We start from the raw sequence: 27,436 nt of genomic DNA, 5'->3' as shown, positions 1-27,436 counted from the left end.
CAAGCAAAATTTTCTGGAGGTGAACAGTGGGATGCCGTGGTAAAACGGCCCATAAATAGTCCAGCAGTGGAGGGCCTGACACAGCAGATGTGGGGAGTCCCCTGGAGACTCCAAGAAATCTAAACTGTATTTCTGACAGCAAAAAGCCCAAACTGGGATAATGGCCAAGCCACTGCACTTCACACAAGTATTGGCAAGTGAGGGCTTACAAAATTGGTGGAAAAAACTCCTTCAGCAGGTCGGCAGAATTGGCACCTCCAAGTTCCAGGAACACAGCAGCAAGAGAGCGAGCTGCACAGAACCATTTAGGTCCAGTATGGAGGCTGCCGTGATGGACTCATGCCCACATGGTCAGAACAGCCATTTTGAGCTTTCCTCAATGTCACCTAGACAAAAGGAAGCCCTACAAAATAAAATGGCGAGGAGCAGGATTTAATTAAACCCATTGGTACCCCAATGGCTACCAAAAAGGTGCATTGCACTACCAATTCGATAAAATGGCTTGCACCCTTGGTAAAGACTTGAGACATTTTTCTCATCTAAGGTGAGACTTCTCTGTTCCTCCATTTCCTCTTCTTCCTCTCCCTTTCCACCCATTTCCTCTCCCCCCTTTTCTTCTCCCGCTTTTCCTCGCCTCCTCTTCCACTACTCCCTCCTCATCTTGTCTGTTCTCTTTTCATCCTCTCTCTGATACTGACACTGCTGTCTTGCTAAAGTGCATCCTACTACTGCCCTTTCTGACCCACTACCTTCTTTGCTGATTCCCAGGGTCTCCCCCTTCTGTTCCCCTATGTTAATATGCTCTTTATTTCGTCTCTATCATCTATCTTTACTTCATTTAAACACGCCTCTATCGTTCGCATTCTCAAGAAACCCTCTCTTGATCCTTCCCTCCCTTCTAACTACCGATCCATCTCGCTTCTCCCTTATCTTTCCAACCTCCTTGAGCGTATTGTGTATTGTCAAGTATCTGTTCACCTTAATCAATCTTCCCTTCTCCCTCTGTATCAATCTGAAATCTGCACATTTCACTCTACGAAGACTGCTCTTCTCTCTGTCTGCGACTGATTTCTCTCTGCACGCTATGCTAAGCAATCCTCTCTCCTTGTTCTCCTTGATTTATCAGCAATCAGTGATACTGTAGAACACTCTCTTCTTTGTTCTCTTTCTCATCTTCATTTTAGGGGTTTGGTACTTGATTGGTTTTGTTCCTACTTGACTAACCATGCCTACTCTGTTTCTTAGGCTGGCCAATCCTCATTAGTGCTTCTGCTCCAATTCAGTGTCCCTCAGGGTTCAGTGTTGGGTCTTCTTTTGTTTTCTCTCTACAGTATTCCTCTTGTTTTCCAGCATGGGGTCTGGCATGGATTCACATGCTCATGAATATTCCCCGTCGTCAAGCCGGGAATCCTCGGTATAGAAAAAATCAGTATCAGTTTCGTGTCTGATCTGTCTTTCTCAGTAGTAACCAATCACTGGTCTCTGCGTCATACTGCCCCCAGCCAATGACTGCCCTCTCCCTAAGCCCCGCCCCTGGCAGCCATCCTCAGATTTTTACCGCACGTTCAAGTGTTGGGAGTCCTCGTGCTGTAGCTCTCGAGCTTTTGCTGCGTTTTCATGCTTTTTTCAGGATATTTTCTCATTTTTTCAGTTAAATAGAGCCTCAAGCTCCACTGTTTCTACTTCCGATCAACGGGGATCCGTTTCGGAGTTTCTATGCCCCTCAAGGGTGAAGATTTCATCGAGTTACGCTTTTGGAGGATTCCAGAAGTTCCGAGGCCTACCCCGGACATGGGCCAGGAGAAAGGGAGCTCGACGCCTGGGAAGCTGTTCAGGACCTGCCCTGGATGCCAGCTTCAGAACGTTTTCAAGGAGGACGAGCATTCATTATGCCTCTACTGTCTCCATGAGGACAAGACGTACAAGGAAAAGGACTGCGCGTTTTGTGGGAACATGTCGGAGCGGACCATGAAGGATCGCCACCTCCGTCTCGCCAACTGGCTGGAAGGTAAGAGCCCGCCAGGCGAGAAGAAGAAAAAGAAGTCTGAGCGGTCTTCTAAATCCTGTGAGGGTGCCCCGGCGACGGGGGCCCAACAAAAGGCTAAGCACCGCGAGTCCGCGGGCACTGGGAGCGCCGAACGGTCGGGCTCCTTGGCCGCCAGGCAGGGCGCATCCTCCCCGGTGCCATCGACCACGAGCCAACGCTCTGGCTCGGGTAAGAGGAAGTCCGAGAACCCGGCGAAGCTTCTGGGGAGGCCCCGGTCGATCTCGAAGATTCCGGCAGAGGGGGAGCGAGGCTCAGATCCTCTGGCCCCAGGCGTACAGAAGGTGACGTTGGCCTTAATTCACCCTGCTAAGACCTCGATCGAGGATGTCGCCGCGGCCCTGGCTCAGCCTGTGGAGGCTACACCAGTGGAGGCGCCCTCAGGTACCAGAGTCTCCCTGCCACCGCAGAGGGAGTCGTCTTTCAGGCCCATCGAGAAGACCCCCACGAAGTCCTCGTTGGAAAGGGTGGGGATGGGCCGTCGTGGATACGGACACGACCTCTGAAGAGGAGCTCATCCAAGTCGTGGAGGAGGCCCAGCCCATCGGGAGGGATCCCGACGAGGGCGACGACGAGGGCGACGGTGACGCAGACGAGGCTCCTCAAGAGCCCTCGCTCCCGTCGTTTCCGGCGCCTCAGGACACCTCAGCGGCCATTTTGCCAGCCATCCAGTCCTTATGCTCGGAGATAAGGACTAGGTTGCCCCTTCCCCCGACGGAGGTACCTGAGCCAGACCCGACGGGGGAACCGGAGCCAGGTCCTTCGGGGAGCCCACCACTTAAGAGGAGGAGGACGCATCCTAGGCCTCCTCTCCCGCTTCTGCGGCCTTCTCTGCCTTCCCCCCGGTCCACTACCCATGGGGATGATACAGGCATGGACACGACTACGACGGGTACGGATGACGACGGAGGCGACGACGGGACGTGTCCCCCGTCGCCCCCTGCCCGGGCGTCCCCGCCAGACGAGATTGGATCCTTCCATGCTATGATTTCCAGGGCATCCGAGCTCTTCCAGCTCTGCCCTGAAGAAAAGAAGAAGGAAGGGTTCCTTTACCAACGGCGCGAGGCTAAAAGGAAGACGGTCCTCGCCGTACCGCTTCTTGATGACATCTGGGATGAGGGGCTCGCCCTCCTCAAGAACCCTGCCATGGCTCCTGCGAAGAGGGACCGGTACAAGAAGAAGTACCGGGTCCCCGACGCTGCCCCCTTGTGCCTTAGGGCGCAACCTACCCCGGATTCGGTCGTTTTGGCGGCGGCCAAGAAGAAAGCGGGGGGGGCATCGGCCTCAACTTCAACCTCCCCGCCGGACGGCGAGGGTAGGAAGCTGGATGCGATGGGACGACGGGTCATCTGATCTGCAGCGACGACCATCAAGGCGGCCAACGCCCTGGCCATCGTAGCCCGCTATGACAGGGAGTTGTGGTTCAAGATCGCCCCTCTGTTGGACTTCCTTCCGGACGCCAAGAGGGCTGAGGCCCTCGAAATCTTACAGGAAGGTGAGATTGCCTCGGACCACGCCGACACCGGTTTCCGTCAGTTGGGCAACGGTGTTTGCCTGAGATGACGAGGATGGCTCAAGGCGACGGATTTCTGCCAGGACGTACAGACCAAGGTTTTGGACATGCCCTTCGATGGGAACAACCTTTTTGGCAAGGCGGTTGATGAGTCCCTTCAGGCAATCAAGACGGAGACGGCCCGTGCACTGGGTGTGCTCCAACAGCGACGGCCGTCTTTTCAGAGCGCCGGAGGCAGACAGGGTGCCTCCAAGGGAGCCGGCAGCAGCTCCTCTACGTACCGTCAAGCGGCAAGATCTTCGTCGCAGGAGGCAAGTCAGGTGGATCCCGCCATCGTCGCCAAGGTGGTCAAGGAGGCAAAGCGGCCTCCAAGCAAGATTGAACCGACTGTCGGGTCGGGCCCCCGCCGAAGCACCCCGGTGGGAGGCCGGCTGACGAAGTTTGTCAGCGTGTGGGAGTCCATGTCCACCGACCGTTGGATGCTGGACGCACTGGCCCTGGGGCACGCCCTCGAGTTCCACAAGAGGTGCCCCCGCATTCCTCCCGTGGCCAGGAAGGAAAATCATGTCCCTCAACTGCTGTTGGAAGTAAGGGCGATGCTCAGGAAAGGTGCCATCGAGCTCGTTCCAAAGAGGCTTCGGGGCTCCGGAGTTTACTCAAGATACTTCTTCGTAAAGAAGAAGACAGGAGGATGGCGTCCCATCCTGGGCCTGCGACGACTGAACAAATACATCAAGGCACAGAAGTTCCGGATGGTCACCCTCCAGCACGTGCTGGGACAGCTGGAGGAGGGCGATTTCCTGTCGTCGTTGGACATGGAGGATGCATACTTCCACATCCCTATTCTAAAGAGACACCGAAAGTTCCTCAGGTTCGTGGTCAAAGGGCGGCACTACCAGTTCAAGGCCCCCCGTTCGGATTAAAATCGGCGCCCAGGGTGTTCACCAAGTGCCTAGCACCGGTGGCGGCGCGGCTGCGCCTGCAGGGGATCCACGTCTACCCCTACCTGGACGACTGGCTCATACGGGCAAGGACAAGGGAGCTCGCCGTGGAACACACTGCGAAGACCGTCCAGCTGCTCACGGACCTGGGGTTCTCCATCAACTTTCCAAAATCCCACCTGGTCCCGTCGCAAGTCGCCATGTTTCTGGGAGCACAGCTCGGCGGGCCTCACCGTTGGAGGAAAGGATAAGGACCATCCTGGGAAAGGTGCAACGTCTGCTGGCCACGGACGTGGCCAGAGTGAGGTCTATCAAGTCCCTCCTCGGAATGATGTCCTCCTGCATTTATCTGGTGCGCCACTGCAGACTTCGGATGCGGCCCTTGCAAGAATTCCTCGACGCCTACTGGATCCAGACGACGGGCAGCTTCGAGGACAGGATCCCGCTCGACAAAGAGTTCCGACAGGCGATACGATGGTGGGGTGTCCGCTCTCATTTGACGGCGGGAACAGGTTTCCTAGCCCCGGCCCACCAGGTGATGGTGACGACGGATGCCTCCCTGGAAGGTTGGGGAGCGCACACCGGGGGTCTCCATGCGAGAGGCCTTTGGCTTCCGGAGGAGAAGACTCTCCACATCAACATCTTGGAGCTCCGTGCAGTGTTCTGGGCCCTCAGGTCCTTCCTTCCATCCCTCAAGGGCAAGGTGGTGAGGATCTTCACCGACAACACCACCACGATGTTTTACATTCGGAAGCAGGGCGGAACCAGATCCCCTGCCCTATCCAAGGAAGCCCAGGATCTGTGGCATTGGGTCGTCGCCCAAGGGATGTTTCTGGTACCCTTTCATCTGGCAGGGATAAAAAACACCATCACCGACTCACTCAGCAGAGAGCTGCGCTCGTGCCATGAGTGGGAACTGCGCCAGGATCAAGTGGACCGACTCTTCCGAAGATGGGGCGAACCCCAGATCGATCTCTTCGCGACGGCGGCGAACTCCAAGTGCCGGAGGTTCGCCAGCAGGTTTCCCCAACCGAGGAGCATGGGCGATGCTTTCTCGTTCCCTTGGGACGGCCTGTTCCTTTATGCGTTCCCGTCGTTGCCGTTGCTACTCCGGCTCGTCAACCAGCTCAAGAGGTCCCGGTGCAGGATGATCCTCGTCGCACCGGCGTGGCCGAGGCAGATCTGGTTCCCAGACCTTCTGGACTTGTCAGCGTCCACACCAGTCAAGCTGCCGACGGACGCGGATCTTCTCTCCAGAGAAGGGGGCACCATTCTTCATCTCGAACCAGAGTCGCTGAACTTGCAGGCCTGGGTCCTGCAGCACTAGAGTTTGGAGGATACGAGATCCCGCCCAACTGCAGAGAGGTTCTTGCGAAGGCCAGGGCATCCTCAACTCTCAAGTGCTACGGACACAAATGGAAGAGGTTCTCTGTCTGGTGCCGTGCACAGAAGATTAACCCTCTGCGGATTACGGCCCCTCAAGTATTGCCGTACCTATTGTCCTTTGCCAAGGCTGGCCTGTCTCACGCTTCCATCAAGGTTCATCTGGCTGCTGTCTCACGTTACACCGGAACTACAGGACGGGCGTCCTTGTGGTCTCATCGACTGGTGAAGAAATTTATGAAAGGACTGTTCCGATCATTCCCGCCGGTGAAGGCCCCTGCCCCGGCGTGGGAGCTCAATGTGGTGCTGACTAGGCTCATGGGGGCCCCATTCGAGCCTATGCATTCAGTGCCGTTGAAGTTTCTGTCGTGGAAGACAGCATTCCTCGTGGCCATCACCTCTGCACGACGAGTGGGAGAGATCCAGGCCCTGTCTTGCAAGCCTCCATACTTGACTTTTCACGACACGAGGGTGGTGCTGAGGACGCACCCCTTCTTCATGCCCAAGGTGCCGTCGGACTTCCACCTCAACGAGCCCTTGGTGTTGCCAGTTTTCTTCCCGTCGCCTTCGTCGCCGGCTGAGAGGACTCTGCACTCGCTGGATGTAGCTAGAACGCTGAAGTTCTACGTGGACCGCACAAAGAGTTTTCGGAAGACATCACAGCTGTTTGTGAACTTTGGACCTGTGAATCAAGGGAAGGCTCTCTCGAAGACTTCCATTTGAGGATTGGCTCTCCGGCTGCATCATGCACTGTCACCGGTTGGCAAACCGACCGTTGCCAGGCCGTCCGAGGGCCCATTCGACCAGAGCGATCGCTGCTACTATGGCGTTCCTGTCTGGTGTGCCCCTGCTCGACATCTGCAGGGCTGATACGTGGAGGTCGACGCACACCTTCACAAGATTCTACTGCGTCGACCGGGATTCCAGGGAGGAGTCCAGAGTCGGCCAGGCAGTGCTGCGCAACCTGTTCGCCTAAGGTGAGCCTGATGAGGAGGTAAGAGTTGCTTAATGTTGAGTTGTTGTATTGCTTGATATTGAGCCTTTTGCCACCTCCCGTGGTTGTGCATGTGTATACTGCTATGTATTCTTATATTCATGAGCATGTGAATCCATGCCAGACCCCATGCTGGAGAAGGAACAAGTTACTTACCTGTAACTGTTGTTCTCCAGCATGGGTCTGGCATGGATTCACATGCGAACCCTCCCGCCTACCCCTCTGCGGCTCTTCACTTGGTCATACTGCCACTTCACGTGCTACCAAATCTGAGGATGGCTGCCAGGGGCGGGGCTTAGGGAGAGGGCAGTCATTGGCTGGGGGCAGTATGACCCAGAGACCAGTGATTGGTTACTACTGAGAAAGACAGATCAGAAACGAAACGGATACTGATTTTTTTCTATACCGAGGATTCCCGGCCTGACGACGGGGAATATTCATGAGCATGTGAATCCATGCCAGACTCATGCAGGAGAACAACAGTTACAGGTAAGTAACTTGTTCCTTTCTGTTAGCTGAACATTTGAGCTTTCTCATCACTTCCATGCTGAGGCAGAACTTTTTCTGTCCTTTTCTTTTTCCCCGCTATCCACTTTACTCTCACATCCTGTTTGTCAGCCATCCAATATTGGATGCCTGACCACTATCTTCACCTTAATCCCTTTAAGACCAAGATTCTTTCCTATCCCGCCTCCACCATTCCTCCCTCTCTACCCACACCCTCCATTTCATTTCCTCCTTCCTATCTACCCTCTGCCCGAAATCTCAGTGTGATCTTTCACTCCTCTCTTACATTTTCTCTGCTATTGCTCGTTCCTGTCGGCTTCACCGTTTCAATATATGGAAAGCATGCACCTTCCTTTTCTTTCATGCTGCTTAAACCAGTTTTTCTTATCTTCTCTCCCGCCTGTTCTGTTGCTCTAGTCTACTTCTTGGTCTTCCCTCCCACTTCATTCTATCGATAACTGTACTATATGTTCATTCTTTTCTCTCTCCTCTCGTGAATCTATTTCCCTAGCCCTAACATGGCTTTGATGGCTCTCATTTGAATCATGTTTACTCTTCCCCTTCCTCTGTTTGGTCTTTAAATGCTTATATGGAATGGACCCTCCCTTTTTATCCACCCTTCTCTCCTTCTATTCTCCTTCTCGCTCTTTCTGCTCTGACACTCTGTCTTCTCATTGTACCCGCCCTCCTTGCGCTCAGTCTCGTTTCTGCTCTTTTGCGCTTCTTGTCCCCAAGCACTGGAACACACTTACCCTCCCCCTTCGCTCTCTTTCTCCCTATTCCCATTTTTGTACTCGTCTTAAAGATAATTTGTTGTCCCACTGATCCATTTCTGTTACTGACTTTCATTCGATTAGTGCCATTGTTCTGAACCTTTTGTAAAGCTCTCTGGCGTATAGCGCTCTAAAAATAAAATACTAAATGAAAGCACAGCCACCACCAAGTTACTCCCAAAAACCAAATTACAGTGACACAATCACTCCAGGGCAGACATTGGACACCTTAGGGGTTACGCAATACCATATATTTTATAACAGGTAAAAACTGACATAATTTCAGGGGACTTCTGGCAGAGTCCCTCTCGCCATCAAAAACAGATCAAGGAAGCAAAAAAGACAAGGGGAAAATGCAAAAGGTTGTGGTGCCCTAAAATCCCCAAAATAGTATTTCTGGCTAACCGTTGACCTTGCCAGCAATTTAAACACACGGGCGAATGCACTAAATTGCCTCTCTAGAGTCTTCCATGAGTGGGAACTGAACAGAGTAATTGTGGAGAGGATTTTCCTCAATGAGGGTTCCTCAGATCAACCTACATTTACAAGTAGTATTCCAAGGAGTTTCATTTGAAGGGAATCCTTGGTTGGTGTACTGGTGAGCACCTGGGCGTTTGGCCTGCTGAAAAACAAAAGAAACATGAGCTTGATCACTCCAGCCTGCGCCCAAAGTTCCTGGTACACAGGAGTGTTGAACATGTTGCTTTGCTCTCCTTAGAGAACCCTTTAGTGAGCAGGTCTAGTGATGCAGGCTTGCCAGCAGAGTGTTTCACCCCAATGTTGGGATGCTGACCCTACATGCCTGACTTATAGCTGTTGCAGTACAAGGACTGAGATATATCTGAGGAGGTTGTGGGTGTAATGCTCTCTGCACAGCAACCATCCACCAAGTCCATTTATGCTTGTCGCTGATCGACATTCTCAAGTTGGTGTCGGCCAATGCCCTGGGTAAACCTCTATGGGAACACTGTAAGGGTTAAGAGGGATTATAAATGTATGTGGGTATTGTAATGTTTGTTATTAATAAAACATTTTAAGTGATTTTATTTATTTTCCTTAAGATGTGTTCTAGGACCCAAATCAACTTGTCAGCTGGCAGTGCAGGACTGGGAGAGCTGTGAGGCAGGAGTATGAAGTTCACGCTAAAGGCTTTGTGCTCCAGAGTTCTAGCGCCTTTCAGTGTATGTGCTGGCCTCTGTTCACCGCACTCAGATCTTCCTCAAGCCACAGAAGACTTCTGTACCTCGGCTCACAGATCACCTTAGAGTTCCTGACGCTAATTGTCCAGCATTATTTTCCCAGTGGTGCACAATCCCAGTCCCTGCACTCTGATTTCCTCACCTCCCCCCAGGGCCAGCAAATAGTTAAAGTGTTTGTTTTCTGATGAGAGGCTAGTTTTTTCATGCAAAGTTTTCTCTTTTCATGTATAGTGATCCTTGGAGAGGGAATAGTGTGATGATAAGGGTGCACACAGTTTTAAGCCCTGACTCTAATAGGGAACACAGGCTCAGAGGAGTGTATAGCATGTACCCACTAAGTATTTAATTTTTTCTGCATAATTGGGAACATATTTGAGAGAGAATGGACATTTTAATTAGATAGTTTAGATTACGGCATCATAGCAAATGTAGTTTAGGTAGGTTCCAGCTATTAGGTTGGTAGTTATGCAAGGAAACCAGCTATTAGAAGATTTTAGATTAGACATTTAGGATAATATCTGACCAGAGTTAAATATGAAGAAGACCAGAAGTTTGGTCCAGAACAAGTGAATTCTACTTTATCGAGGAAATAGAAAATCTGGCCAAGTATACTGTTTACAAAAAAGGTGAGTAAGGAGGGCACCACCTATTTGAAACATATATATAGTGTATACACTTAAGTAAACTTTTCATTTCTAGAGACAAAAAGTAACATAAGCACAGATGAACCAAGGGAAAACCTTGTGGTGCTGCATGCTCACCCATGGTCATCAAGACCCATGTCTTTTTATTTACAGGAAATAATGGTTGATACAATTAGAAAAATAAACATAGCCAAGAATTAATGCAGTGATTCTGTGATTTAATGCAAGAAATAAAAGAGCATAGAGAGGAATACAGATTCACATAAAGAGAGCCAATGCATTTCGGATGGTAGTCAGTCATCAGGGCCAAATATATAAGAATATAAAAATAAAAAATGTAACTATAAAAGAGTAATTAAAAACGTCAGTTACAATTGAAAAAATATTCATATATCCACTGTACTTATTCAAAATAAAGAAAGGTGTGCCTGTAAACAGTTGCACATTGAATCTAAATGAGCAAAAAGTGTATAAACAAGTGTTCGAGTACATAACAAATGCACTACGTAAATGAACCATATAGCTAGGTCATCGGAGAAATCTGGTACCTTTGTTACTAGTGTTTACTAATATGCTCCTTCACATCAATGGTACACCAAGCAGCTGAATATTTTAGGCAAAAGAAAAAATGACAAATTGCTAAGATGAATCGTAATAATAATACTTAATGGAGTGTAGGGGATTCATTATCCCTACTTACAGAGGCTTGTAAGTGCATCCACCCGTAGGATGTTAATGGATGCTGGAGCCGGGTGTAGTCTCTTATATACCAAAAGAGATATAGAGAAAGACGTGCGAATGAAGGCTGCGCCTCACGCGATGAAGTCACAACGTGAGTTCCGTGACATCATTTATTGCAGGTGTCGACTTGTTGAAAAAATATATTTTAAAAAAGTATATTTGAGTTTTTGGCAGTGTTCTATGTGGCTGACCCTCTGCTGGACTGTGGTGCAGTAACTCTACTACCTCTACTCGTGAAAGGAGGAGGAGCATTGTGATAAAAACCTCACTTCCACGCGGAGCGTCGCGGAGTGTTTGGGAGTCTTCTATGTGGCTGACCCTCTGCTGGACTGTGGTGCAGTAACTCTACTACCTCTACTCGTGAAAGGAGGAGGAGCATTGTGATAAAAACCTCACTTCCACGCGGAGCGTCGCGGAGTGTTTGGGAGTGTTCGGGAGAGTTCGACTAGCCTACGGACCCCTGTCTCTAGAGCAAAGTTACGGAGGCTCCATTCTGCTCCCGCTCAATCATATTGTCACACACTCAGTCCAATAACATTATCATCATCAACAGCGGATCAGTGCACGGACATAATGGATTCCAGCGACTCCAAGGACCAAACGGTATGTGAACGTGCTGAGGGATGGGATGGGGCGGTTTCCATTATTGATGTTGAAAACCTGACTCATATCCACACTGCCGTGACTGTGATAGTGATAGTGCTCATGTCCCCGCATAACAACGGCATGCTGGTTCCACGAAGAGTCATGTTGACTCTCAGACCGGGTATGGCACAGGGCGTCACTTGTCCGTTTCAGACCCTCCGAATACGGATAATAAAGCACCCGTACCAACCCCTCCTTGTCTTACCGTATCAGTGTCTGTTGTCCCTGTCGGAGACGCCGTCCGCGGCGCATCTGGTCCTCCGCCTGCTGTCACAGCTTCAGCGCCGTCGGCGGGTTGCTGTGGGCGGAGTGAGGGAGGCTCGGGGGATCCTTGCCGGTGCACGTGCGCGTCTGGCGCACTTCGCGATGTCTGCTGCTCAGCGTTGTCACCTGTCGGGAAGTCTGAAGGTATGGACAGACAAATGCCAGCTTCTGTCGGGGCCCGGAACGTACTGCCTGATGGATTTCATGATACCCCCTTTGAGCATATATGGAATGTAAACACCTCAATCACTGCGCAAACAACACTGTGCACACATCCCGCCCCAATTGTCAAAATCGACCGGGCGATTGCTAGCAATGACATTAATGCTTTATATAAACTGTTGTCCAAGCCACTCACAGCCCCCCCTCCCTCACTCAGAGTTTTAGCTTGGAGAGTTATCCAGAAAGGCAACAAAGATAAGAACATACCTAATTCAGAAAAAAACAAAAATGTTAATCAACCTCTGCAGGAAAATTGTTTAAATCCAGAGAAAACGAATCTAATGACTGGAGTCACGGATTCTTGCTCAAAAAATTATGACTCAATTGACTCACTGAGGACTTCACTAATTGAAAACCTAACACAAGATAGCTGGAATCCTGAGCCTGAACTTTTTACAGTGCAAACTGATCAACTTTCTCAGGAGATTGTGCTTCCAGAACATAACCCCCAAAGTAAAATACGGCAAGAAAGGCGAAATTCGCTATTCCTGGCTGACAAGTTACTTGAAGACCTTAAAACTCTCAATGCAAGGATGACTCCTTCGCCATCTACGAACAATGCAAAACAAATAATTGGTCACGTTGAAAGTATAAAAGCCTCCTTAAGTCATAAAGAAATCAACGGAGTAGGTTGTGATAAATTAGAGGACAAAAGAGTAGATCCTCAAAGTTCGCAACAAAATATTTATCACCCTAATAAGAGGCGAAGAGTAACGTCAAGTGCAGCACCTATTCCCTGTTCACAGAAACGATCAAGAGTTGGTGATTGCACTCAAAGGAAACAATGCTCCACACACACTAAAGTCATTGATCAGAAAATACAAGAAAACTTTAAATCGAATTCCATACCATCTGATTCAATTGATTCAAGTGATGACTCTTCTTCTGACTCGGAGTACAAAAGATCAACAAGAGGCCCCTACAAACGGAGACATCCAACTTTTAACAAAAACAGATTAGGTAGCGCAAACGAAAGAAGCGGCCTACAAACTGAATGTTATGATTTGGTCGAACAAGTGATAAATCAGTTGAGACCTAATATCATCTCTGCACTGACAATTACAGTCGCTCCATGAGCATCTGAGCGAGAGTCTGAAAGACCAAATCTCGCTCATGGGGTCTGTAAATGTAAAATTAATAAACCTGGATCTGGAGCAGAAATTAATGAAAAATCAAACAGCAAATAATATCAGAAACAACAACGCCTTCGTTGGGCAAATAAAAGAGCAATTAAAAAATAGTGCAGACAATAAACGCCTCTTAGCTGAACTAGCAAGGGAGGCCATTCTGATTTTAAAAAATCAACAAACGACAAATGAAGACAATTGTGTGCTACGTGCTGTAGATGGAGTCACTATGGGTAACATGGAAAGAAGAAATACTAACCAACGATCACAAAACCACAAAACACAAATGAGTCCAAGAGTGGAAGTAACAGCCCACGAAATTGATCCAATCCTTGCATCATCAGCTAACACTGAGTTGACATGTGTTGAGGCTGTAAATAATAAGGCAAATAATCTTGAAAAGCCCATAGTGACGCTATCAGAGGTGAACGTCATTGATATTGAAGCGATCGTGGACACGACTGACCCGATTGTGTCTGGTTCTGTCGTAAGTGTTCAGCACCAAACGGGAACGGCAGAAACTGATGATAACAGCAATCAGCAACAAACGCACAAACACACTGGGAAAAACGAAACATTTGCCATCTTTGATAAAACTAGAAGAGAAAGTTCAACCAAAGAAGGAGCGACCAAAAAAATCACTATAAAAGAGACCAAGCAATCAAAAAACATGCCAAATAAAAGGAAAGCAAACAATAAAAATGTGAATAATTTTCTAAGAAACATTAAATCCTTGAATGTGACGATTCAAACTGATTCAAATAAATCAACACCTACGGACAAGATACCTGAGCCGGGAATCCTGACAACAAAACTAAGAGGAGTGGTGACGAATGAAGAAACCCAAGTTTCGGTACATGAATGTGACGATGAGGACGACAATCGAATGATAGAAGAACTTGCTAATTTATCAACTTACGAATCAATTGATGACTTGGTTCTGAATAAAGAAAGTGAAAGTGAACAAAATCTGTTGACAGGGTCGCCTACCAGTAATGAAGATCAAAGCAATCCACTAGATAAAATAAAATCATCAAGAATCTGTATAATTGAAGAGACACCAGAAAAAGAGAAAAAACGTTCAATTCAGTTTCAGATTCCTGATGACATAACACATACAATAAAAAGGCGTGTGACCCTAGATAAAAGATGGGCTCCAGAAAATCTACATTTTAATGAGAAATCAGACTGTGCCCAGATTAAACAACAAAGTGTATAAACAAATGCGCGAGATTTATGTCCTGGAAAAGAAGTGAGTATGAAATCGATACTATCAACGAAAGAACGGGATCAAACACGTTATGAAGAGGCTCAAGACTATTGGAGAGAGGACAAAAGAGTACCTTTCAATAAACAAAAACCGTTGACAAAAAAAAAGCAGGACATAACATCTAATTTCTGCGTCCTTTTGGAAAGAAAGTTTTCATCAAATGATGGCTTGATCCTAAACAGATACAGCGTGCTCGAACTCCTGAATCATCTTCCTCGGCTTCGTTCTGTAACAACTAATGACATCAAAACGGTCAAATTCATTCATGAAGACATTACTGACCGTGTGATATTGCACATTAATTCCCGTGCAATTAGAGATGTAATCGTTGAGCACTCATTGGACCTTGATGATCTGGGTTTTGCGATATCAGAGCCGTGGGGGGAGTTTCCTCATTCTAAAGCCAAAATCACTAAACCCGAAATCTCAAAAAGATTCGTAGAACCTAAAGACCAAAGATTCACTAAACCTCTTCAATCCTTAAAAACTAAATCAAACGTAAAGGAACTTGAAGAAAGACCAGATGTGTACCGGGAAGACGGGGACACCAGTCAATTTAAAAAACAAATTAAAATTACATTTGATTGTACAGAGAATGAAAATTTCTCACAAAGCTTGACTGAGAACAAGTCTAAGCGTAAAGCGGATGAAACTTGCTGGAATTGGGTAGCAAAGTCCCTAAATTCTAAAGTATATCAATAATGCCATCAAGAAATTACATCTACGACCTTACAGGTTGGTGTATGGAATACAAGAGGCTTCGTGCATCTGTTTAACAACAGTTTGGGAGGCCTCGAACCTCTACATATTATTTGCCTGCAAGAAACATGGCTCTTGAACGAACCAGTTGTGGGAGGTTATGAAATCGCTTGGAATCCAGCGATTAGACAGCCAAAAGGAAGACCAATGGCAGGGCTTTTAACACTTGTAAAACAGAATCTAGGTCTTCGAATATTAAAGAGCACTAATGTGACCCCTTATATCCAATATGTGAACGTTGCCACAAACTGGAACGGGACGACTAAGGAAACATTCCATATAATAAACTTATATTGGCAACATGAAGCCTCTGACGAATGGGAGTACCTTGATGCGATAGGGGACCTGTTAGACTCTATTCTGTTAAATGAAGAGAATGCAAGAATTATACTCTGCGGTGACCTCAACATGGAATGCCTGAAAAGTCCAAAACTGCAAAGACAAACAGCTCCACCTTGGTCGAGGTCTCAACAAAAAAAAGTCTGTTTAATTCAAGCATGGGAAGAGGAGATGGAAGCAAGAGGTATGATAATTCTAAATGGTTGTACGAATGGTGACATTCCTCCGAAGGCGACATGGAGAAATACCAATTCGGAATCAATCCTGGATTACTTCTATGTCTCAGAAAATATAATCGCTGACACTGAATCACTGAAGGTAATGAATTTGCAAAACAGTGATCAGGACTTGGGAAGAATTACGCTCAGATGCATAAAAAAGAATCCACAAGAAACATGGAGTCAAGAAGTCAGCAGTACTCCAGGCAGAAATCGGCTAAGAGTAAAAGAATATCAGATTGCCTCAATGACAAAAGCATTAACAAGAGATCCATCAATAAACTCGGATCAAATTGAATATACAACCTTGCTACAGGCCTTTACTGTAACCTCTGGTAACAACTGACTAAACAACTTTAAGAGGTAACATGTCCACGATCAAGAGGTAGTGGCCAAAAAACGTGAACTGAGGCAAAAAATTAGAAGGCTGCAAATATATCGAGACTCGAACTATCTGCACGACAAAAATGAGTTCCAGAAAATATATAAAAACTGGTTACGAACACACAAGAATATGATGATACAGAATGATGCTGAAAAAATGCTCCAAATACTTGGTAGCAATAACGGACGGATGTTCTGGGATGCCATAAACAACTTGGCTACACCCCAACAAGCTATTCAGATCAATATGGTGAATGAAGTGACATGGTTTGAACACTTTACAAACCTATTCACCAAAAATACGGATAGCTGCTATACTGATCCAAAGCCATCGGAAGCATGGGAGATCAATATTGAGAAGGAGGACATTCTCGATAACATTAAACGGCTAAGTTCATCCAGAGCCCCCGGGCCTGATGGCCTCACAAATTATTCATTGAAATTACATCCTGAGGCCTGGGCAGAGTTTTGCTTCATCTTATTTAAAAACATCATTGAAGAAAAAAGAATCCCTACATCGTGGAAAAGTGCCATTATTATTCCCATTTTCAAGAAAGGTTTGAGAACAGATCCAAAAAATTATAGACTTATCGCCCTTATGGACGTTGTCGGAAAGATCTTTGCAACCCAACTATTAGCAAAACTGACACAGTCGATAAAGGTCGCAGGTCTAGCCGACCATTGCCAAACTGGCTTCTCAAAAGGAGTTGGTTGCGGGCTGAATATCATGATCATCAACCTAATGAAAATGGAGGCGATTCGAACAAAATCTAAAGTTTATATGGCCTTTGTGGACCTGGCACATGCTTTTGATGGTATTGACCGTGAGCTATTATGGTCCAAACTCAATAAATGGGGATGCCCCTGGAGCCTGCTTGCCGCAATTAAACAACTGTATACCGATACCACCATTAAAGTCAGACTAGACGCACAAGGATCTCTAACTGATCAAATTAAAACATCTCGAGGAGTCAAGCAGGGCTGTCCCCTTGGCGCCACCTTGTTCAATGCCTTTATCTCAGACATCGGAAGGGCGTTCGAAACAATTAGATCCTTCGCACCAAAATTGAATGGAACAAAAATTGATTACATACTATATGCTGATGACATTGTTCTCATGGACCTTACTCCGATTGGGTTACAGAGGAAATTATTAGCTCTCAAAGAGTATACTGATGCAAATGGTCTTCAGATAAATCCAACTAAATTCGAGATACTGATATTGCAAAATCTAGTTGGAGCTAACAACAAAGGAAAATTCAACTGGAAATTGGAGAATCAATCTATATTCCTCGTAAAGGAAATCCAATATCTCGGTGTAACCATAAATTCCAGTATACAAGACGCAAATATGATCATGAAAATTCGTCGGAAATGTAACTCATTAACAGCACAAGGAGTCGTACTAAATAAAAAGTACGGGAAATTCACCTTGAAACCTGTCATTGCATTTTACAACTTAAAGGTCATCCCGGCCTTGATTTTTGGTGTAGAAGCTATGTTTGGATGTCCGGCAGAGACATGGTCCTGGTGTGAGAACACATTCTGGGGAAAAGTATTATCATTGCCTAGGGGGACACCAACAGCTTGCATTCGTTATGAGCTTGGATTGACCTCAATCAATGCTAAGGTTATGTGGAACATGCTGTCAATCTATAGGAAAGTGTTGGGAGCAGACGATTTACCACAATATAGAATCCTCCGAAGTGATGATGGATCAATTAAAGCATCTATTGTGCAAATGTGGAAACAATCTTGCAGGAACATCCTTACCCAGCTCCAAACTGATCAAGCTACACTTCTTCAGAACCCGAATGCTGTTAAAAAAAACTGTGGGAGCAAGATTGGTGTGAAAATCTAGACCAAAGAGCAACACACAGGTGCATGAACGAAAATGCGACGGAAGAAAGGGCTTATAACACCTTGCCAAAATACCTTCAAACATTTCCATGCTTTAAAAGAAGATTCTATTATCTTAAATTTCGGATGAACCTGTACAAAACTAAAGCAATTCTAAAGATACAAAGTAAAGCTAAAGAGGCTTCAGAGGATTGTAGATTTTGTAAAAAAAAGAAAGAAACGCTGAAACATCTAGTCCTCTTTTGTGCAAATCTAAGAGGTCTAAGAACGGCTTTCTTGGGTCTCGAACATTTACAAGAGGCCGACCCTAGACGGGGGAGATTGGTGGAACGTGTTTTCTGAAGGCTCAGACTTCAAACTTGTTATTGCCTTAACATTCTTTCTAGAGAAACTAGAACTGTTAATGTTACAGTCACCTGTCACGGAGCATATTTTGGTGACAGAACAACTGGAAGGAATATAGCTTATCTTTGTAGAGTTACTCGTACAATTGAGTCATTAACTTAATTATGGTATGGGTCGTACAGATTATTATCTGGTGCCAAATGATCTACCCCCTATGCGTGGTGCTCTTATTATGCTGACTCTGCTTACCTTGTGTTACTGTTTTTATGCTGTTTTGTTTCTTCCTTGTTTTTTTTTCGATGTTTAAGGTCTGAGTTTGAAGTGTATTCTTAAATTCTCTCATTTTTAAAAGTTCGTAATGAACTAAATAAAAATAAAAAATAAAAAAAAATATATATATATAGGGAAACTGAGCTTGAATAGATATAAATCGAAGGAAGAACTTGACAAAAAAACATACTTACATACCAAAAGAGATATACAGAAAGATTAGCGAATGTGTGCTGTGCGTCACGTGATGGTGAACATCGTGACATCATAGACCGCAGATGCAGATTTGTTGAATAAATATATTTTTATCAGAACATATTTGTAAATATAGGGAAACAGAGCTTGTATAGATAAAAATCCAAGAAGGAACATGACAAAAAACATACTTAGATGATATACATGAAAACAATAGTAATCCATATTGTTGAATTGGTTGTATGTAAAAACGAAAAGACATCATTAGATGTTGCCAATGAGAAAATGATAGCAATCCATACTAATTAAATAATGTACTGGTTAAATAGTAGTAATGTAAACAATGTGACTTATGTGCAGTGCAGAAGGCCAAATCAGGCTTCTGTGCTTCTTATTTTATCCAATCCCCCTTCCGCATCCCCCAGGCCACCAGAGTGGCGTGTCATTGAGTCTGGGGTCCCAGAAGCTCCTGTGGAACCTGATGAACTGCACCAACTTGACAAACTGACCATTGCAAGTTTGAACATGGGTGCAATAAATAGTTATTTTGTGGCACTCTGTGTTTGCGGATGCGGGAACAAGAGTCTTTATTTGCTGTGTCAGTGATATTGTGGTTTCTGAAGGAATGACCAATTTGTGGTTCCTACATCGGACCTTTGCGCTTCTGTCTATTAACATTGCTCTTCTTCAAAGTTTCTATTTTGGTAGCCCTCACCTCGTTCAGAAGAGTGTTGAAATTACAAGGATATGTCGTGTCTCCACCTTTAATGCAATTCTCTAAAGAGAATGCCAATCTATGGGTCAAACCATCATAGTTAACCAAACTGGTATTTGAAATGCAACAGACAATTTACATATCACAGTTCTTTCCTCCACCTCATCCTTTTAAGGTCAAGCACAGATTTCACAGGTTGGATCCCGAAAGAGTCCTGAAATTCTGAGTTCGATGAGCAACTGTTTGTTGGTTTCATCCACCCTATGAAGGAAAGTTTGTCACAAAGCAAACATTCTACAGGTGGATATTACTCTGCATTCGAATTTGCTATGAGAACTGTGGTGAGATGGAGGAACACCCCATCCTTTTTGTTACGGGCTGAGCCACAGGGGACTGGGTTAGTCCAGCTGCTAGCCAATGTACCGCTCTGTTAGGGAGAATTCTCTCTTTAGGCTGAATTTCCTAACCTAGTGAGTCCCCCCGCAGCTTTGCTGGATTTCTGGAGTTTGTTTTTTTCTCCTGCCAAGAGTGAGACTCTTTTTCTCCCACTCTTGGACATGATTTATGGTGTTCCTTTGACTGCTATGGGCTATGTGGTCCTTTACTCCATAGGGTCTCATGTGTTTTTTTCTATGTGTGTTACACAGCACCCTGCGTGCAGTAACACAGGGGTGTCATAGTGACACTCCACCATAGACTCCATACCCTGGGACTGACTACTGTCTCCCAGGGCATGTAAAGTCACCATTGGCTTTACTAGTCCCAAATTATTAACAGAAACCGGTACAAACCATCATATTGTGGACGTACTGGTCAGGGCAATTCGATTGCTCCGGGGTCTGTTAGTCGAGGGGGCGCGTCTCCGTCCCCCCTGATCGAGTTTTGGCTGGTGGCAGTGGATACTACTTTTTAAATTCGACCGCAAATATATTACTATGGAATTTTGCCATTGTTCGAGGCTACCAACTTCAATTATTTAATTCTCATAGCCTCGAACATACCGCCGGTTTATTTATTTAATATTAATTCGCCGGTTGGTATTTTTTGCCAGGGCTCGATTCTAAAATGGCGTTTGTGTTCTCTTCTGTGACTCCAACCCTAGTCGAGCCCTTTGTTCCACTTTTTGGCAGGCTTCTCCACAGAAGCCTCCAAAAGTGGTGCCACTCTCTCTGGGTACCACAGGAGGTATGGGAGGGGGTTTAGGCACCCTGGACTGAGTTACCTTGGTAACTCGAGTCGCACTCTTGTGTGATTGGCCCAAGTGGTGAGCCGGCCGGCTCACCACTTAGCATGTTTGATTGACAGCTAAGCTGAGTGAATGGGGGTGTGCTGCATAAAAGCAGGGCTTTGGGGACTGGAACTTCAGAAGTCGCCACAGGACCTGAGAATCCGACGAGGGAGAAGCTGAGCCGACCTACCACGACGACACCACCGGTGGAGCCCTGCGGAACCGACTCACCACTTCCCGACGACAGAGAAGTTCTCCCGGCTGGAGAGGCTTCTTCCCCTGACTGATGGGCACAACCAGTTTACCTTCTTCTCTTTGCACCCCAGACCGGCTTGTGGTTGAATTGCCTGTGCCAAGCACCCCGGCAACCGGATAGCCACTTACCACTGGACTGCGAATAAAAGGACCGCTCCTTTTACCTGAGAACTCCACGGCTGGTTTCTTCCCTGGCAGTGCAACGGACTCCTGTCTTCCTCCCCGACGAGACCCTCTCTTCCTCCGGACGAAGCACCGACTTGTATCCGCTGCCAGGAACAACTGCCCCCGCTGGAGTATTCTCACCACTTTAAGGTACCGTGTCCGCCAGGCCTCCCTTTCTAAAGATTGCTACAAGGTAATAATAACCCCTTAACCTTCTGGACTGGGCTGGCCGCCTTGACCCTCTAACTGGTCCCTTTCTTTGGTCCAACTCCTTTTTGAACCTTTACAAGACTCTTGTGCACTGCAACCGTGTGACCTTCGACACATTTCGTTTTGATCCTCTTAAAGTGGATCCGGCCTACTGACTCTAAAGTCACGGTGTTACTTTGCCTTCCTCTCTTGTTGTGTTCGTGAAAAAGTGTTGGGATCTGTTTCAATTTATTCTCTGCTTTTCTCTCCCTTTTAAAACAAATTATTAGAGTGCCATCTACGTTAAGCGCTAACCGCTGTCTGAAAATAAGTGTGGCTTTACTTGTCTAATATTCTTCTAAGGGAGTGTATATCTTTTAGTGACCGTGTTTTTGAATTGCTTACTATTAGTGCCTGTGTGTTTTTCTAGATGTGGTTTTAAATAAATAATTATATCTCTTTTACACCAAGCCCTGGTCAGTGTTTACTTGTTCTACTGTGTTCTTTTGACCTATTGTGAATACTCTGTATACTGCCTAACTCTTATTGAGGGAAGTCTGACTGCTCAGCCACAGCTACCAAGTGAATCTGTGTGGTGCGGGCTGCTACCAAGTGGGTTTACTGCCAAACACCTGCAGTCTTAAATCTTTTGCAGTGGTCCCAGAGGGAACTGCACAGGTTTCTGCCTAACACTCTCACAGGGTAGAAGAAGCGGGATTCTCTGGGCTCGACCTGTCCCTAGAGACGTGGTATTCCATATCCTCTTTGAGGATGCCACTACATCCTAAGAGGTTCAGGTACAAGTCCGAGCATCCCCTCAAGGGTTAAAGTTAGACCATGGAGCAGTAGTGAATTACAACTGTCCCGCAAATTACACCCAGGAAGGGGAATTAAAATCGACATTGAAGTAACTTTTATCATAGAGCAAAAGCAAACACAAAACTGTCAACCAATTTAGCTACAGAGAAGAGGTGAACCATGAGCGCTCTGTGAATGCTGAACACAGACGAAAGACAAACTACAAACTAAAATGAAAGGTTTTCTACCTTTGCATCCAAAGCAAGGGCACTGCTCGGACTGCCAGTCAGACAGAAACACGGATGCAGTTTATGGAGTGAAGGCAGATAGCCCTAGAACACAGCTGAACCCAGGCATGCGCATTTTCAAGATGTCACTGACAGCATGGCCCATACTTGAAGCCTCAGAGCTGGCTTTGAGGCCAAATGCCAACCAATTAAATCCTGACCAATGCCAAGACCGAGTGAAGACGAGGTGCTAAGACCTCAATTGTGCTTTTCTTCACCTCTTCCAGCCTATCAGGCTCTCCTGGACGTTCTGGGGCCCTCTGTTGCTCTCTAGGGCTCTCTGGGACCCTCTGGCATTTCAGCAAAAGCATTTCAAGCAGCAGGCAGGAGGCATGGTCCGGTTCATCATGTTAAATGTCATGCCAGACTGACACAAACAGCATCGTTATCAAGTACATGAACCCCTGCTCCATTCTGCAAACGGAGCTACCTTTTTATACTTTTCAGAGCAAAAGAGTCGAACCCCCTCCCTTTTCTAAACATGTCCAGGCAAACTCTCTGCTGACTCTACTCACGCACCTGGCAGTTATTTCTTATCTGTTTAAACCTTCAAACTGAAATACATTCTGGCACCCATCCTGGGATGTTCCCAGCCACACTACTCCAAATATGGTCATGCAGCTGTTTCCCTTGGCTAAAATTTCAGACATGGTCTAATTAACTGTCTGGTTTCAGACTGCTTATCTGATTCTTTCAGGGCACTGCAGCCTGGAATTGTTCAACTCTGGGCTGACTATGCTTCCACTGTCTACAGAGAGTCAAATACATTCATTTTACTTTTATAAAGGCATTGTCAGTTAAAGGCATCGTCAGTTACATAAATGGCAGAGTTTTTTTCTGTCTGGGTATAGGAAAAAACTTATATCATTTTCCTACTCAATTCTTATACTATGCATTCTGTACCCTACCTACCTACTAAACCATGATAAAAGCATTTTCGACTTTATAAACATAACACCATTTGAAATACTAAAGTCTTTTAACCCTATGAGTTCTATTTTCACACATTTATCATACTAAATCATTCCATACAAATTTCTCTACCTAGCTTTAATAATATAAACACTTTATTTATTTATTTATTTATATTTATATAGCGCGCAAGTAACCCACAGGCATTGAGGCGCTGTTACTTGCAAAAATCTTAGTTACAGGCATACAGTCATTCATAGGTACAGTATGAGTTCGACAAAGCATAGAGCTGACATTTTGGTTGGTACAGTATGTCATTACAGTACAGTTTATGCATTAGGAATATATGAGATGTATTCGACTAGTGCAACGCATCTTATGTGAATAAGATTGTTTTCAAGGTTTTGCGGAAGGTGCCGAGGGAGGACTCGCCTCTGATTGTGGGAGGTAGGGCGTTCCAGTGCGTGGGTGCGAGATATGGGAAGCTGGATCCGCCCGCTCTGACTTTTTTTACTAATGGCACAGAGAGCATGTTAGTATATGGTGATCTGGTTGGCCTCGTAGAAGAGACGGGGTGAATCCTCTGGGAGAGGTAGTCAGGGGCAGTGAGGTGAATGCACTTGTGGGTCAGTGTCAGTGTCTTGAAGATGATTCGTTCTTTTATTGGGAGCCAGTGTGCTAGCTTTCTGGCCTCCGAGATGTGTTCCCTTTTGGCAATGCCTTGGGCTGCCCGGAGAGCACTATTCTGAATGATTTGCAACCTCTCTAGGTTTCTGTTGGAGGTGCCTAGAAAGAGTACATTGCAATAGTCAAGCCTGGATCCAGTGATGGCTCTGGCTATGTTAGTGCAGTTCTCTTTGGAGAGAAAGGGCCTGACTGCGTTGATAAGTTTGGCATGGTATGCAGCTGCAGAGGCTATAGCGTTGACTTGTTTATCCATGGATAGGTTGGAGTCCAAGTAGACTCCAAGGGTTTTGACTGATTCTGAGACAGGTATTTTGATAGAGTCTATGGTGAAGTGGCTGAATTGGGAGTCTAGATTTTTCAGAGTGTCGGGTGAGCCTACCAAAAGGAGTTCAGTCTTGTCGGAGTTGAGGCATAGTCCATTGTCTGCCATCCAGGCTTGGATGGTGTTGTAGAGGTTGTTGAGGGTCATGGAGTCAGTGTCATAGTTACCAGTGAGGGTTAGTAGGATCTGTGTGTCGTCGGCGTAGTTAGTGTATGAAATGCCCATGGCGTCGAGGATGAGAAAGAGTGGTCGTGTGAAGATGTTGTAGAGGGTGGGTGAGAGGCAGGAGCCTTGGGGCACACCGCAGAGAATGGTAGTTGGAGATGCGGATGCTGAGTCCGAGAATACTTGCATGGTTCTGCCTTGTAGGAAGGAAGTGATCCATGCTGTGGCTTCAGGGGAGAATTTGGCAGTAGAGGAGAGGTGGTGGCATAGGACGTCATGATCCACGAGGTCGAAGGCCGCGGATAGGTCAAGAAGTAAGAGAAGTGCTGGTTTGGCCATGTCTCTGGCATCGTCCATTTGGTTTTTCAGGTCAAGTAGGGCGGTTTCAGTCCCATGTCTGGGGCGGAAGCCTGATTGGCGGAGTCCTAGGAGTTTGTTCTCCTCAATGAAGTGTTGAACCTGCAGGTAGGCTGCTTTGTCCAGTATTTTGAGGAGGAAAGGGACAGTGGTGATAGGTCTATAGTTGTTGGGGGATGTGGGGTCGAGAGTTGGCTTTTTTAAGAGAGGGCGGACCCAGGCTTCCTTGAGGGAGGCAGGGACTTTCCCAGTAGCAAAGGAGGCGTTTACAAAGGCTGTAAGGAAGGGAGCTAGCGCTTCAGAGCAGTCTTTGATAATGGTGGCTGGGCATGCATCACCTTTGCAGTTGGAGGGTTTGATGTTCCTCATTATGTTGGTGATGTCTTTTTCTAGAATGGGTTTGAATGAGAAGGGTTGGGGGGGGTCCAGGGCTGGTGGTGGGGCAGGGGTGTGTGTGTTGGGTAGGGCTTGCTTAGTGGCTAGTATTTTGTTTTGGAGCAGGTTCAATTTATTTTTCATGGCTGTTTGTATAGCATCACACCAGGCCTTGTCTTTGGTGAAGTTCTGGGGGGCGGGCGTGGGTGTTTCAAGCTCCCTGAAGATGGCAAAGATTTCTTTAGTGCTGGATTGTGCTTCAGTGATTCTGGATTCAAAGGATTTGGCCTTAGCTAGGGTGATTGCTTTTTTATATCTAGTGGAGCAAGATTTAAAAGTCGTCTTGTCTTTGTCGGAGTGAGACAATTGCCACTGAGTGAGAGCGGCCTTTTTTTCAATGCGGAGTGCGAGGTGTCCAAAAATAGGATTCTACACAACACATACATTTCTCAAATAGATAAAACATAAATATATATGTATAGGAACAAAATAAACAACAAAATAAACAACAAAATATAGAATAAAATATACAATGAATAATACAATACAAAAATATATTTAGGGCCTCATTACACGGATGGCGGTAGGGATTTAACGTTACCGGTAATGTATTACCGGTAACGTTAAATCCCCATGTGGATCACGACCCGGCATACCGCTATTAGCAGCACCACTAATTACGGTGCCACTAATAGCGGGCAGGCCGCGTGCGCGCGACCTTCCATCCAGTTAATTACGCCATGCCGCTATTAGCACAGCATCACAAGGCCAGTGCACATGCTAATAGCGGCATGGTAAATCCCCCCAAACCCCTTACCGCCATGGTGCAAATACCGGCATCGCGGACCACCCGTTAAGGAAAATGAGCAGTGTTCCCACCTGCCACAGGTGGACCAAATCAGCACAGGTGAAGGCAATGGAGACTGTGGCAGCTCAAAAGGAGCACACCACACCCCTTCCCACACCCCTCCCCACACCAAGATGGTTCCAATACTGGCAGCATTACATGGCCTGGAGGACCTCATTGCAGTGCAGCTGCTACAACAACAGGCAGCACAAAGGAGACGCAGGAGGAGGAGGAGGAGGGCAAGACAGGCACAGCAAGCACCACAACGGCACCTAATCATACCACAGAGGCACCCACCAATACCCAGGATCAGAGCCAGTCCATTCAACCTGACCCCTGAGCAGATACACACCCTGTACCGTCTGGACAGGGCTACCATCACCAGCATCGTGGACATGATCCACGACGACATTGTGAGCCTCATAGACATCAGAACTGCCATCCCCCCGCTACTGAAGGTGGTGAGGTTGCTCCACTTCCTGGCCACATGCACCTATCAGCATACAGTGGGACTGATGCATGGCATCTCACAACCAGTATTCTCACGCACGCTGAACCAGGTACTCGATGCACTCCTGAAGCATGCACCTGAACACATATCCATGCCACAGACTGCCCAGGAGATTGCAAACACAAAAGTTGGCTTCTATTCACTGGCAGGCATTCCAAGTTGCATCGGGGCCATCGACTGTACCCATGTGGAATTGGTGGTCCCACATCACAATGAAGTAGTGTACCGAAACAGGAAGCAATTCCACTCTATCAATGTCCAAATGGTATGTGACGCCAACAAGATAATCACACATTGCTGTGCCAGATTCCCAGGATCAACACATGATTCCATGGTTCTGCGGAACTCAACTATCCCACGCTACATGGAGCGACACACCGGACCACGTTCGTGGCTACTTGGTGAGTAGCAGGGCAAGCACATGGCAGCGTGATTTGGGGGGGGGAGGAGAGATACATACTCCAACTGGGTGTGAATGGGGGGGGAGAGATACATACTCCAACTGGGTGTTGACTGGCGTCCGTAGGGAAAATGGACATACAGATGTACGCCAATGTCCTTCAGGGAAGGCCACGATGTACTTGAGAAGAACTCACATGCAATTCGAAGGTGCACAACATTGAGAACAATGCAGGTTGCAAAATATCACACATCCATCCACATTGCACATCATGCCACGCCACATATTACACAAAACAGCAACATGGCGTCAAGACAGTAATACAGAATCAGTGCAGCACAACATCAATCCAGCAACGCGCCCTTGAATGTATGCAAAGGGATCACCCCTAGACATAGCACTGAACCACACACCTATGGCACCACTGAAGTGATGCTTCACAGCATGGCAACATCGGTGTCAGGATGTCAGTACACTAGCAGTGTGGTACCTAATTTGGATGGGCCAGGGACACCTAAGACCTGGCCTCACCCAGGACATGTCAATTACTGTTGGAGGCATGAATGTGGCATTTCTACTTGCAGGG

At 46.7% G+C, this 27,436-nt stretch overlaps 1 protein-coding gene across 5 annotated transcripts in view; it reads left to right on the top strand.

Annotated features, from left to right (window-relative positions):
* The window catches only part of FCSK (fucose kinase), a 1,510,689-nt gene that overhangs the window by 1,324,110 nt on the left and 159,143 nt on the right, over window positions 1-27,436 (top strand). The window lies entirely within an intron of this gene.

The sequence above is a fragment of the Ambystoma mexicanum genome, chromosome 1p (assembly GCF_040938575.1).
Source record: "Ambystoma mexicanum isolate Mex_15411 chromosome 1p, UKY_AmexF1_1, whole genome shotgun sequence".
NCBI classification, from domain to species: Eukaryota; Metazoa; Chordata; class Amphibia; order Caudata; family Ambystomatidae; genus Ambystoma; species Ambystoma mexicanum.
The sequence above is the reverse complement of the archived record's forward strand: the minus strand, read 5'-3'. Positions and strand labels throughout refer to the sequence as shown.